We start from the raw sequence: 13,021 nt of genomic DNA on the forward strand, positions 1-13,021 counted from the left end.
AAAATGCAATGTTTAAAGAGTCTTCTTTAAAGAAGCTTTAAGGAATCAAAGCAAATCTAGTCAATCAAATTGTGCTGTGTTATTACCTTTATTATTGCATTTCTTTTCATTATTGTTTTATTGGAGTTGTATTTAAAAATGAGTAAGTTAGCAGCTGAACCTAAAACAACTGAAAATGATTTTTTTATGTTGAATATACCTGTCACCCAGATTTTGAATTTACTCTTTGAGATACTAGCTATTAGTTACTGATATGAAAATGATGTCTTAGCTTCTTTGAGTCCATTTGCCTTCTTCCAAGCTCACTGCCCAGCACAGAAACACCTCTGATATTACTCCCTCTCTTGCAGTCCATGTGTTCTTAGGGCCAATCCTGAGAAGAGATGCAGCAACAGGAGTTTCCTAGGCAACAGGGAGATCTCTCATGAGGAAAACCACATTTGTCCTGAGCCAGAAGCAATCAGGTAACTGCTGATTAGTCTTTCTATGCCATACAAACCCGGAGTATCTGTCTATGTGGGAGAAGAGGTTTGATAGTCAATCTCTCCCCCCAAACCAGAACTTTCTGATTATTTTAATCCTGATGTGGACACTTGTACATTACTATCAAAATTCCTATGTATCTAGTCAGATTCCTAAATAAAAAACTGATGCCATGAAATTGAAGATGTCATTTAGGGAGTCACTTCAGGTGTACTACACTTTCAGGTGTAAGTCATTTTTTGTTAAAAGTTGTAGATGCTGGGCTTCTTTCTCATCCTTAATCAAACCTGCATTTATGTTTGAGATGCTAAAATTTCTCCATTGACAATGTGGATATGGAAATAAATCTGTGTGATCAGCAAATGGAAGTATTATTTTCTGAAACAAAATTACATGTAAAGGAACATGAATTTCAGCTTCATTTCTACTTGGGAGGCATTTACAATTATAGAGGGCTCAGAATGTCCTACAAAAATATATAGAACTGTAATTTTACTTCATAGCATTGAGCTGACTTTAGAGCACTTATTATTTTCTAATAGTTGCATAATATAATAATATTAAACTTTAAAATTATTTTAAAGTGATGGTTGAATAAACTTTAATATGGTCAACTTTGCTTTTTTTTTTTTTTTTTTTTTTTTTTTTTAGTACTGGGGATTGAACCAGGGAATTCTACCTTTGAATTACATCTCTAGTCTTCTTTTACTTTTAATTTTGAAACAGGGTCTATATTGCTAAGGGTCTTGCTAAACTGTTGAGACTGGCCTTGAACCTGCAATCCTCTTATCTCAGCCTTCCAAGTTCTGTGATTACAGGCATGCACCACCATGCCCAGCTAATACAAACAACTTTAATATGATAAAATGAAGTAATTCGTTCTCTCCTAGGTTAAAGCCGCCATTTTCAGGTATTTAGCACATTCAAAGTCCAAATTCCTTATCAAGACTAGTTTTGCCTATTTCTAGAAGTTACCACCTGCCTTTTTCCCAAAATGGTTTCTGGATAAAACCCTGATTAGCAGAACTTCAGAGAACAGAGGACATTGACAAGGTGAGTTTGGGGAAGGAGCTGCCTCCCTTTGCTTCATGAGTAAGTTCAAGAGCATAACATTCCCGACTGCTCTCTGCTCCTCCTTATTCCTTTCCAGGAAAAGAGAAGAAACTGGTCTTCTGATGAAAGGCAGGGAAGAGGAAACTGAACTGTGGTGGCACAATTCCTGCCTTCTCTTTGGATCTGTTCATCTTTGGCAGATATGCTCAACCTGTTCTGCTCTCTTGGGACAAATGAGTCCCGTCTCTGCCAGGGAGGCCCCTGTTTGTCTGATTGTGTCAAAGACTGGGGCCATTAGCCTTACTGGTTGTTATAGTTTGGATCTGGAAGTCCCCTAAAATCTCATGTTGAAAGCATGGTCTTTAGTACACAAGGTTTAAAAGTGGGGCTTTGGGGCCATGGTTGAATTACAAGGGTTGTGAACTCGTCAGTGGGTTAATCCATTTGGTGGATTGATTCAATGATGGATGAACTACAGGAAGGTGGAATAGTTGGAGGTAGTAGTAGATCACTGGGGATATGCTTGCAAGGATTTATCTTCTCACTGGCTTCTCCTTCTTCTTCATTCTCCACTTCCTGGCTTCCAGGAGCTGAGCAGTTTTCCTTTGCAGCACTCTTCCACCATGATGTTTCTGTCTTGGAGCCAACCAGCCAAGGGCTGAACCTCTAAACTTGGGGGCTAAAATAAATCCTTCTCTAAGTTGTTCTGGTTAGGTATTTTGGTCACATTGATGAAAAGATAACCCACTAGGTAAGCCAATTATTGTCTAGAAGAACTATGCTATGTTCTTCCTTGTTCTTTTCATCAGTAATCCAACTTTCCTAACTGCTCTTTTTTTCTCTCAGTTGAATTTCAATTGGAACAGGAAAAAGGAGTTAATCATCACCTCACATCTCAGTATCAGCACCATGAATAACTTTTTCCCTATTACAAAGCAAAGAAATATAGTGGTGGAATGCAGGGTGACATGGGGTCAAGACAAGGATTTTGTTTGGTTTGTTTTTAATGGGAACTTTCATAGTATATTCATATGTAATAGGAAGGGACACATTGAAGATGAGGGGGAGAAATAGTCATTGTGGGAACAAAGTTCTTCACTATAGGAATGGAGTTCCTGGAATCCAGTGAACAATTGGAGTGATCACCCCTAGATGAGGAGAGCCTGGATCACCCATTGTAAATCAAAAGGGAAAAGAGAGCAGGGGTAGATGCAAAGGAGCTTGGTCTTTGTTGTGTAATATACACAATAGGGGAAATAAATGACTAAAAGTTAATTCCTATTTAAATTACTAAATGGTATGTGTCAAAGTTATGAGAGCATATAAGTAACATTACATTTCTTTACTTCCATCATTTTGTGATCTTACATGAAAGTAGGAAAAGTAATCAAAAAGAAATTGATGAAATAAAAAGTGATGAAGCTGAACTTTTTGCAAAATCAAAAGTACTAAGGGAATCAGCTACCCCAGAATCTCCTGGGCATCATGACATTTTGGAATCTACTCAATCCCTCTTCTCTAAAAATGTCATATATCAATTAGCAATAACTGGGATTCCTGTTCCCTCTTTGACTATGCTAAATCTTGGCTTAGGTGAAGAGCAAAGTTAGATATAATTTTAGTCTGTAAGCCTCTAGTAGATCCTGTATTTATACAGTGGAATAGATTAATGAAGCCAGCTTGCAAGGTCAGGAAACAGATATGGATAGTGGCAAAAAGAGATTTAAATATTTAAGATCTTCTCACTTTTTATTCTTTATTACTTAAAACAATTCTCATCTGTAACTAGCCTACCACGTAAGCAACAAATTTTAATTTCAAATTCAAAATTTCTTGTCCACATGTTAGGAAGCAGCAAAACTTACTCTTTGAGAATATTAGACTGTTTTCACAAAAAATGTATTATTATAATTCATAGGAAAATATTTTTTCTCTGAAACAAGCTGTGATGCAATATCAGATTTAAAAAAGACCTCTGCAAAAGTAGTTCACAGTGTTTCAATGTAATCATTTTATCATTTTTTGCTTGACTCTAGAGAATTCTCTTCTTGGTCACCTTGTACCTAGCATTTTCATGGGTTCAGGTACCCAAACTACTCCCTTTAAATCTATAAACCCAATCCTTTTGACAGCAATGATGCTGCCAAAATTAATTTTGCTGTTATTCAACTCCATCATGTTATTAAGCTTTGAAAACAAAATGTAATTAGGCAAATGGCATTTTAGCAATCTGAGATCATTAAATTATTTATAATAAGATAAAATTATGGTTAATATTTGTGCTGAGTAAATAGTGTTATGGGATAGACAGAGCAAGAGAAAGAAATATACAGCCTCTTTGTACAAGGATTGTGGGCATTTGTTGTTTCATCTGTTGTTATAAAAGAAATTACCTTAAAATGTAGCATCTTCAAACAACCATTTTATCTAACCTATAATCTTATGGTCGGAAATTCAAATAAAGGTTGGCTGAGGAGTCTCACAAAACATTGCAGTCAGATGTCAACGAGGGCCCTACTTATCTGAAGACTTGAATCCCACAATGGCTCACACCACTGAGTGTGCAAACCGGAGCAATTGCACATGGGCACTCCATGGCCTGGGCTTCTCACAGCATGGCTGCATGTCCTGAAAAGGGCATCCCAGTGAGAGGCATCCAGGCAGCACAGGCACAAAAGGAAAACCTGGTGCTCCATGGCTTCTTTCTACCTACTCTTAGTGGTCACACAAGATGACACCATCCGGATTCTGTTGATTTGCAAAGAGAGAGGCACTACATTCTCCAACGTTGAAGGAATGAAAGAGAAATGTCAAAGAATTTATGGCCATCTTAATATGCCCAAAGTAGGTTGATTAACTAAAATTCAGCGTCTCACAGAAATGTCAACAAAGGTATAGCAATCAGTGGAACTATTTTAGAGACATGTAGTTATCCACTTCTTGGAGGTTGAATAGAGTGATAATTTCCATTGGACTTAGAAGAAAAAAATACTAACATTTTTTCCATTATTCTGTTTATATTTGCACATATAGTGAAATTCTTGTAAGGATTAAAAATTTGTTTTATTAACATTAATTCCCAAGAGAAAAAATTCTATCTGTTCTCCTAAAGGAAGGCTATTTTTTTTTTTTTTTTTTTTTTTTGGTGGTACTGGGGTTCCTGGAAGCCCTTCTACCTCCGGGCTACACTCCCAGACCTATTTTTTTATATTTTTGAGACAGGGTCTCTTACGCCAGCGCGGCTGGCTTCGAACCTGCGCGATCCTCCTGTCTCCGCCTCCCAAGCGCGGGGATTACAAGCGTGCGCCACCACGCCCGGCGGAAGGCTATTTTTTTTAAACCAGAGATATTTAGTGTAAGTAGTCAAAAAGTGTCATGTAATTTTCTAAACTGTTCTAGTTCAAATATTCATTTTTTTAAAGTACAGCTTTAAAATAATCCACCTTCACTAAAAAGAAGGAGCTAGGGATTGAACCTAAAGGCATTTGATTATTGATCTATATCTTTAGCCATATATATATTGTTTTGAAATGGAATCTTCCTAAGTTGCCTAGGTTGGCCTCAAACCCATGATCTTCTTTTCTCAGTCTCCAAAGTACTGAGATTACAGGCTTCTGCCATCATGCCTGGCTACAATATATCTGATTTATACAGGTAATATTTAATCAATTTTCTATTTGTGATTTTTTCCACCTTTGGAAAGAAAAATTTCAATGTTATATTGATTTATTTGCTTTGAAACCATACAGCTTAGTTTGTTTCTAGTCAGACAAACAAAACACACATTTGTTTTCACCTGCATGAACAGGTTTAAGTGGGATTCAACAAGTCAGAAACAACAAAAAGGAGAAAAAAATATTGAAAATGTTTATTGTCAGCATTTCTGGCCCACTGCTTCTGAATCCTAATGTGAATATGAATTTTATGAGAACTTAAATTATAGATTCTCATTCAGTAGGTTGTGGACTGGGACAGGGATTTTGTATTTTCTAAATCTCTGAAGAAATACCAATGATTCTGGAAACAGACTACATTCTGAGTGTTGACAGAGTACATTAATTGAGAAGAAATTGGATTTGGCTGTGAGGGTAGATGTTGGGAGAAAGAACTGGGGGGGAGTTGTTATATACTTAGAAAGCCCTCCAAGAGCAAGACATTTTAATGTACTTAAAACTTTTCTTGAAAGTTTTGACTTTTTAAAAGTCCATATTTACCACTGGAAAAAATACACGAAGACATCAAATATGACAATATTGCCTGGTTTTATTTTAGAATTAATTTTAATTTTAATAAAACAAATTATAAAAATATTAATGACAACTCAGAATCACAGCTAAATTCATAATAAAATATGACACATTACTAAACATAAGGTCAAGAGTCTTTTTTTCTGAAAATAAAAAGCAAGGTTGATTTCTCTCTGGCTTCCTGGCCTACGTGAGGTGGGCAACTGTGCCCCACCGTCAGCTCCTCACCAAGATGAACCACCTCACCACAAGCCCAATGGCAACAGCCGACTCACCACGATGAAAATCTTTCCTTCTCACAAGTTGTTTATCTCAGAATACTGTCTCAGAAAAGAATTCCAGGTTCCCTTCTTGCTGGAAGGTGCTCATAGTTTGCACCATTTCCAAAGCAGAGCCAGGTGAAGAAAGGGAAACCTATCTGTGAGGATCTCCATTTAGGCCTAGTGATGGATTTTCTAGTTCCCAATCTTCTAAACCCCAAATAATATGAAAATACTTTAATACTGAGAAGGAAAATGAAACAGAAAGACTAGGTCAGCAGATAGAAACACATTACAAGTCTAAAGAAAAACGAAAAGGTACAAATAAAACTAGGCAATTTTGTGTTTTGACAATGAAAGACCACTTAGATGTCATTGCACATATTCTGCTCCTATAAAAAAGTAGCAGTGACAGTAGCTGTGTACCAGTGATCTATAATCTGCTTTTCTTAGTTCTCTGAATGATAATACACATACTTTTAACAGCAGGACCTTTACATTTAGTCTATTCATGTTTAATGACTAGCAATGTTAGGATAAGCAGCCCGGTCATGCCAAAGATGGCGCCTCTCCGGCTTCTCTTCTGGATTGTGCTGACTACCTCATAGCCAGCCAAGGGGGCCACGGGATGCCCAACAACCAGTCCCCTGATAACACACTCACTGGGGTACGAACCATCCAATCAGTAAACGCCCTGTACTTTGTGCGATCTTCCGCTGTGAGTGGAAGCCCCCTCCTTTCAGAAAATCCCCAGCTGCCTGATATAAAAGGGAGCTGGGCTATCTTAATAAAGCTTTTGCTTGCTTGTTTGCTTGCTTGCTTATCTCTGACGGCTGGCCTTGGGTATTTCCTGCACTGACCCCCCGCTTCAAGCAACATCCTTTTAATGCAAAAGGAAAAAGCAGAAGAGAGCCAGGTGCAGTGGCTTATATCTGTAATTCCAATCTATTTGGAAAGCTGAGTCAGGAGGACCACAAGTTCAAGGCCAATGTTATAGTAGGATATAGAGATCATGTAATAATATTCAGAGATGACATAATTAAGTCTTCAAGGTTGTAATCTCATTTATTGGATACTTTATTAGATACTTTATTGTAATGGATTTACTTGGTGGTAAACTGGGCAGGTGGGGTGGCTAGAGGAGGTGTGTCCCTGAAGGTGTGGTCTTGGGGATCTATATGATTCCTCCTTCCCTTACTCTTTCTCTTGCTTCAGGCCTCCATGATGTGAGAGCAGAGCCTTGCTCTCTTCCTCCCTCTGCCTCCGGCTGCATGTCCTTGAGCTCTGTGGACCTGCATGTCCTGAGCTTTGTGGATTTGGCCTGACATAGACTGAACTCTGGAATCTCCAAAAATGGTGAGCAATATATCTTTCTTCCTCTTGGTTGTCTTGGTCACTTGTTTTAGATTACAGCAGTAAGAATGTCGACATAACCAGCATAGGCAACTTAGTGAGATTCTGTTTCAAAATAAAATAAAAATGGTTGGAGGTGTAGCTCGGTGATAGAGTACTTGCCTAGCATGCACAAGTCCCTAAGTTTAATCCCCAGATCCACAAAAGAAAACAAAGCAAAACAAAACAGAAGAAAGATAACTTACTTATGGAAGGGAGATTCCTAGGTAGCTCCCATGATCTCTTCCCAATGGTCGTGGTATTTTCACCTTTGTTTAATTCCCTCTTTTAAATGTGAGACCTACATTTACTTATAACTAACAAACTATGGCCAAGATGGTGGAATATGCTTGATTATGTATACATCGCCAAAATTGTAACATTTAGCCAGGTGTAGAGGTGCACACCTATAAGAATAGTACTTGGGAGGCTGAGAGAGGAGGATTGCAGCTTGGATGCCAGCCTCAGCAACTTAGTGAGATCCTATTTTAAAATAAAACAGTTAAGAAATGGTTGGAAGTGTAGCTCAGAGGTAAATGTCCCTGGGTTCAAACCCCCGTACCCAAATAAATAAATAAATAAAAAGTATATCCATCTTTAAGAATATTTTCTATTATGGCTTTGAAGAAGCAAGCACCATATTCTGAGCTGCATTGTAGAGATGACCATGAAACAAAAAGGAGAAAGACACTGAAGCTCTCCCTCATTGTGACAGTCTGTAAGCAACTAAATGCTACCAAACAATGTTAGCTTGGCTAAAAGATCCTTCCCCAGACAAGATCTCAGAAGGAAACTTAGCCCAGAGTAGAAGACTTATAGAGGGCCCAGCCAAGCTGTACGTGGGCTCCTGACCCACAGAGTCTCGGAGGTAATAATTATGTATTGATTAAAGCCAGTAGGTTTGTAGTAGCATTGTTATATACCAGATATACAAGCCCTAACTCTTCACATTAGCACAAGTTTTTAAATTTAAATTTAAAATATAGGACATGACTTCATATTTTTATTCAGAGAAAATATGATCAGCCTTGATAGTAATAGGCATTTTAGGCCACACAATTCTTTGTTGCAGAATTATGGGTGTGAGAGATTGTCCTGTGTGTCCTAGGTGTTTTAGATTGTTTAGTAACAACATTGCCCTCTACTCACCAGATGCCAGTAGCACGTACCACCCCAAAATATTGCTAGAAACGGCCAAGTATCATTGGGGGATAAAATCACCCCTATATGTAAGCCACTGATTTGGAGAAATTTCTTCACTTACATATCATCTCTTATTTATTCAGTGAGAAAGCTACTGCTTGCTGACAACAGTGTTATGATCTTCTATTTATTTACTTTATACTTTTATTGATGGATTGTAAGTATACATTGTGGTGAGATTCAAAGTGATACAAATGTACATGCACATAGCACCTGCTGTATTTCCCTGAAAATGTCCCCATTCTTCACTCTCTCCGTACCTTTAGTGGGATCAGCACTGATGCCTTCACATATGAACATAACGTTATTTGAACTGCTTCCTTCCTTAGTCTTCCTTTTCCTCTTCCTCTCCTCCCACTCCTAAAGCCCTTCCGCTATCCTACTGGGCTCTCTCTTCATGGACCTAAAGGCCCTTTTCTTTCCCATCTTCTCTCCAGCTTCCACATATGAAAGAAAACATATGACCCTTAACTTTCTGAGATTGGCTGATCTCACTTAGAATAATGATCTAAACATGAAATGGCTCCTTGGTTGCTTTTCAATTTGCTAAATAGATCAAGAGCTATGAATGAAAGGAAACTGGTTGGCTTTCAAACATACACACACACACACACACACACACACACACACACACACACACCAGAGTTGATTATAATAAATGGCTTTTACAAAAATACATAAAATGTTAATGTTTATTATAAAAAATTTTGCCAAAGTTCTAGACTGATGATTATAAACCCCAAAATAAGGTTTCATGGATCCTGCCTTTAAAATAATACATTTACTGAGAAATTTGAAACCAATTATTTTTTCTGTGGGTAGAGTAGTAGGGATTGAACCCAGAGGCATTCTACCCCTAGCCTTTTTAATTTTTGTTTTGAAAATTAGGTTGTTAAATGCTAGGTTATTAAATCTTTCTGGTTCCTGAGGCTTGTATTGAACCTGTGATCCTTCTGTCTCAGCATCCCAAATATTGGAATTACAGTCATGTGCCACTATATTTGGCTTTAAAACAAAATTATTGAGAATTTTCTGAATTCTAATTTGGCATTTTTCTCACAGTCTCTCCTATATATCACACAACTGTAATGGTTACCACTGACCTCTGCAGTACCATCAGGTAGGATCCATGAAAATAGAGTTGTACATGATGTAATCACATAAGAAAAATAAGATAAACACCAAAAGAGGAACAAAAAATTATCATGTAGATGATATAGTCACATCTAGAAAGTCCAAAACAATGCATTGAAACACAAGTAACTAGCATGACAAGTTAATAAAATAATAAATAAATAAAATTATAATAAAAGGATGCCATTCATATTAGTAGCAAAATAGCTAATCATATACATAAATGATTAATGTGAAGAAAACTTCAAACTTCTACTCAACTTCATGAAGGATGTGGATAAATATGGGTAAAGTAATTTACTAGAAAATAAGGGTCACTTTTGTAGACACATTAAATGACTTTAAGTTTACTAGACATTTTGCTGACATAGTTGAGAATCTGAACTGGAAGTAGGCATTTCTAAGAATAAAATAAAGCAAGACATAGATAAATAAAAAATTGGTTAAACTACATAAAAATAAAGGAAATCTTGTTAGAGAAGTCTGTCAATGTATTATTAGCATATTTTATTGTAGAAAATTATAAAATAAAGTACAATGAGGAAAACAGACAAAAATGCCTCAAAGTCTAATGTTATATTTCAGAGTATCTCTTCCTATACTGTTTTTAAAGATGAACAGGTAGCCAGGCATGGTAGCGCACACTTGTAATTCCAGTACTTGGGAAGCTGAGATAGGAGGATGGTGCAGGTTCAAAGCCAGCCTTAGCTACTTAGTGAAACTCTATTTCCAAACAAAACATATAAAATAGGTCTGGGAGTGTAGCTCAGAGGTAGAACCATCCCCAAGACCACAAAAAAAAATGAACAGATAGTTCTAAAATAATTTTTTTTTAATTTACTGCTTGTTAAGTTTTTTACTTAATAATATTTCACTAATATTTCATGTTAAATATACTTTATAACATGCTAAAAATTCTGTAGTGTTATAAAAGATTTTTATTATTTATTAATCCTTATATATTGAGGTTGCTTTTAATTTGGCTCTTTTGTGGCATCATAATAAATATTCTTAAATGATCATTTTACATGTTCTTTATTCATTCTTATAAAATAATTTGTATGTGAAAGTGCTAGTTCAAATGGTGTACATTTTTATAACATTTGCATATACCAATCTCATTTCAGAGAAACAATGACAAATTCTTCTTTCTAAAATGTGCACATTTTCCCTTCCCCCAGCTCAACTACTCTCTAAATCTGCCAATTTGCCCTTCAACAAATTAAACTTCACCAGACTAGCAATACTGCAGTGAAGAAGCCCCTCTCATATGTAGTTAGTGGGAGAGTAAATTAGAACAATATTCCTGAAAAATAATTTTTGCCTGAGCATTAAGAGCCTTGAGAATGTCCGTACCCTTTGACCTACTTCTGGGAATTTATCCTAAAGCAATAACTCAACATGTGATGAAATAATTGTTCCCTAGAATGTCCATTCCATTATATTTTTAATGGCAAAGTCATGTAAAAATACTACTTGTCTAAAAAAATAAGAAGGGCTATATAAATCATGGCATATCTATTAAAATTATTAAGCAAGAACTAAAATAATGTTTATGAGTTTAAAATACATGTAGGAAAATGATGGAAGGAAATACATCTAGATTGTCAAAAGAGTAGCTGCCTGTAATAGGTAAAATGCACATTGCCCAGCTCAAAGGTGATTGAGCTACATTGAAATCAATGTAAGCGGGCGTGGTGATGCACGCTTGTAATCCCCGTGCTTGGGAGGTGGAGACAGGAGGATCGCGCTGGTTCAGAGCCAACCTCACTGGCTTAAGAGACCCTGTTTCCAAATTAAAAAATATAAAATAGGTCTGGGAGTGTAGCCCGGCAGTAGAAGGGCTTCCAGGAACCCCAGTACCACAATAAATAAATAAATAAATAAATAAATAAATAAATAAATAAATAAATGAAGGAAGGAAGGAAGGAAAGAAAAGAAATCAATGTAAGTGGCACCCCCTGGGGTTGTGCAGTTAGGCAGCACTGGTCAGATTACCAAGGCTTCATCATTTGTGACTGGAGGGGATAGGTCCTCTCTGCCCAATGTGTGGAGATGACTGAAGGAGAATCTTAAGAGGAAGATGGAAAGACTAAAAGCCAAAGAAGAGGATGCTTAGTGGATGCTCAAAATCACAAAGTCAAATGTCAATACAAAGCGGGTTTTGCCAGTTACCAGGGAACAAAATATATGAACACAAACGTAGAGCCAGACAAGGGTACCTCGCCTATCTCCCCCTTAATTTTTAGGGCAAAAAGAGCTGTATGTTCTATTTGTTGTTGTAATGCCTATAACTCAAAAACCAAGTTTAGATATCAGAATAGAGATTGAATGAGATTATATTCAAACAGATTAGTCCAATCTGAAGGAAAAAAGGCTGTGGCAAAGGAAGGAGCTCTTACACTAGGGAGGACACAGCAGTCACTAGCTCTGAAAGCATCTCTAGCATCATAAAGCACATTGATTTCTTCAATAGAAAGGAGTAATGAGGACAGGAAAGCAGGAGTGAGAAGTGATGGAGCTGAGGGTAGGCTGAGATTTCACCTAACTCCAACTAGAATGGCAAACATTCAAAACACAAACAACAACAAATGCTGGTGAGGATGAGGGGAAGTAGGAACTCTAATACATTGTTGGTAGGATTGCTAATCAGCACAACCACTTTGGAAAACAGTGTGGAGGGTCCTTAGAAGATTGGAAATAGATTTACTATATAATCCAGCAATACCACTTCTGGGTATCTACCCCCCTATAAAAAGGAAACCAAACTACCAAAGTATGCATGGGTATCTATGTTCATAGCTGCACAATTTACCATAGCCAAACTATGAAACCAGCCAAGATGTTCATCAACAGATGAATGGATTACAAAACTGTGGGACATGTACACAATGGAATTTTACTCAGCCATAAAGAAAAACACAATTACATAATTTACAGGGAAATGGATGGAACATGAGGACATTATGCTAAGTGAGATTAGTCAGTCACAAAAAATAATAAATTGGATGCTCTCCCTAATATATGAAAGCTAGGGAGAAATTGGTCATAAGAGGAATTCTATATGAAGAAGGAGATTCTATAGATGAGCAAATAAGGTGACCTGAGGGGATGGGAGGGGGGGGAAGAGGGCAACTCTGTAAAGCACATGATGTCATTAAACAAACATATAACAGTCACTAAGCCAAGCATGGGAAGGAGGGAGGGGGAGGTAACGGGGCAGTAATTGGGTAAGGGACAACTGGGTGA

Source organism: Muscardinus avellanarius (genome assembly GCF_963383645.1).
Source record: "Muscardinus avellanarius genome assembly, chromosome: 1".
In the NCBI taxonomy this organism is placed as follows: Eukaryota; Metazoa; Chordata; class Mammalia; order Rodentia; family Gliridae; genus Muscardinus; species Muscardinus avellanarius.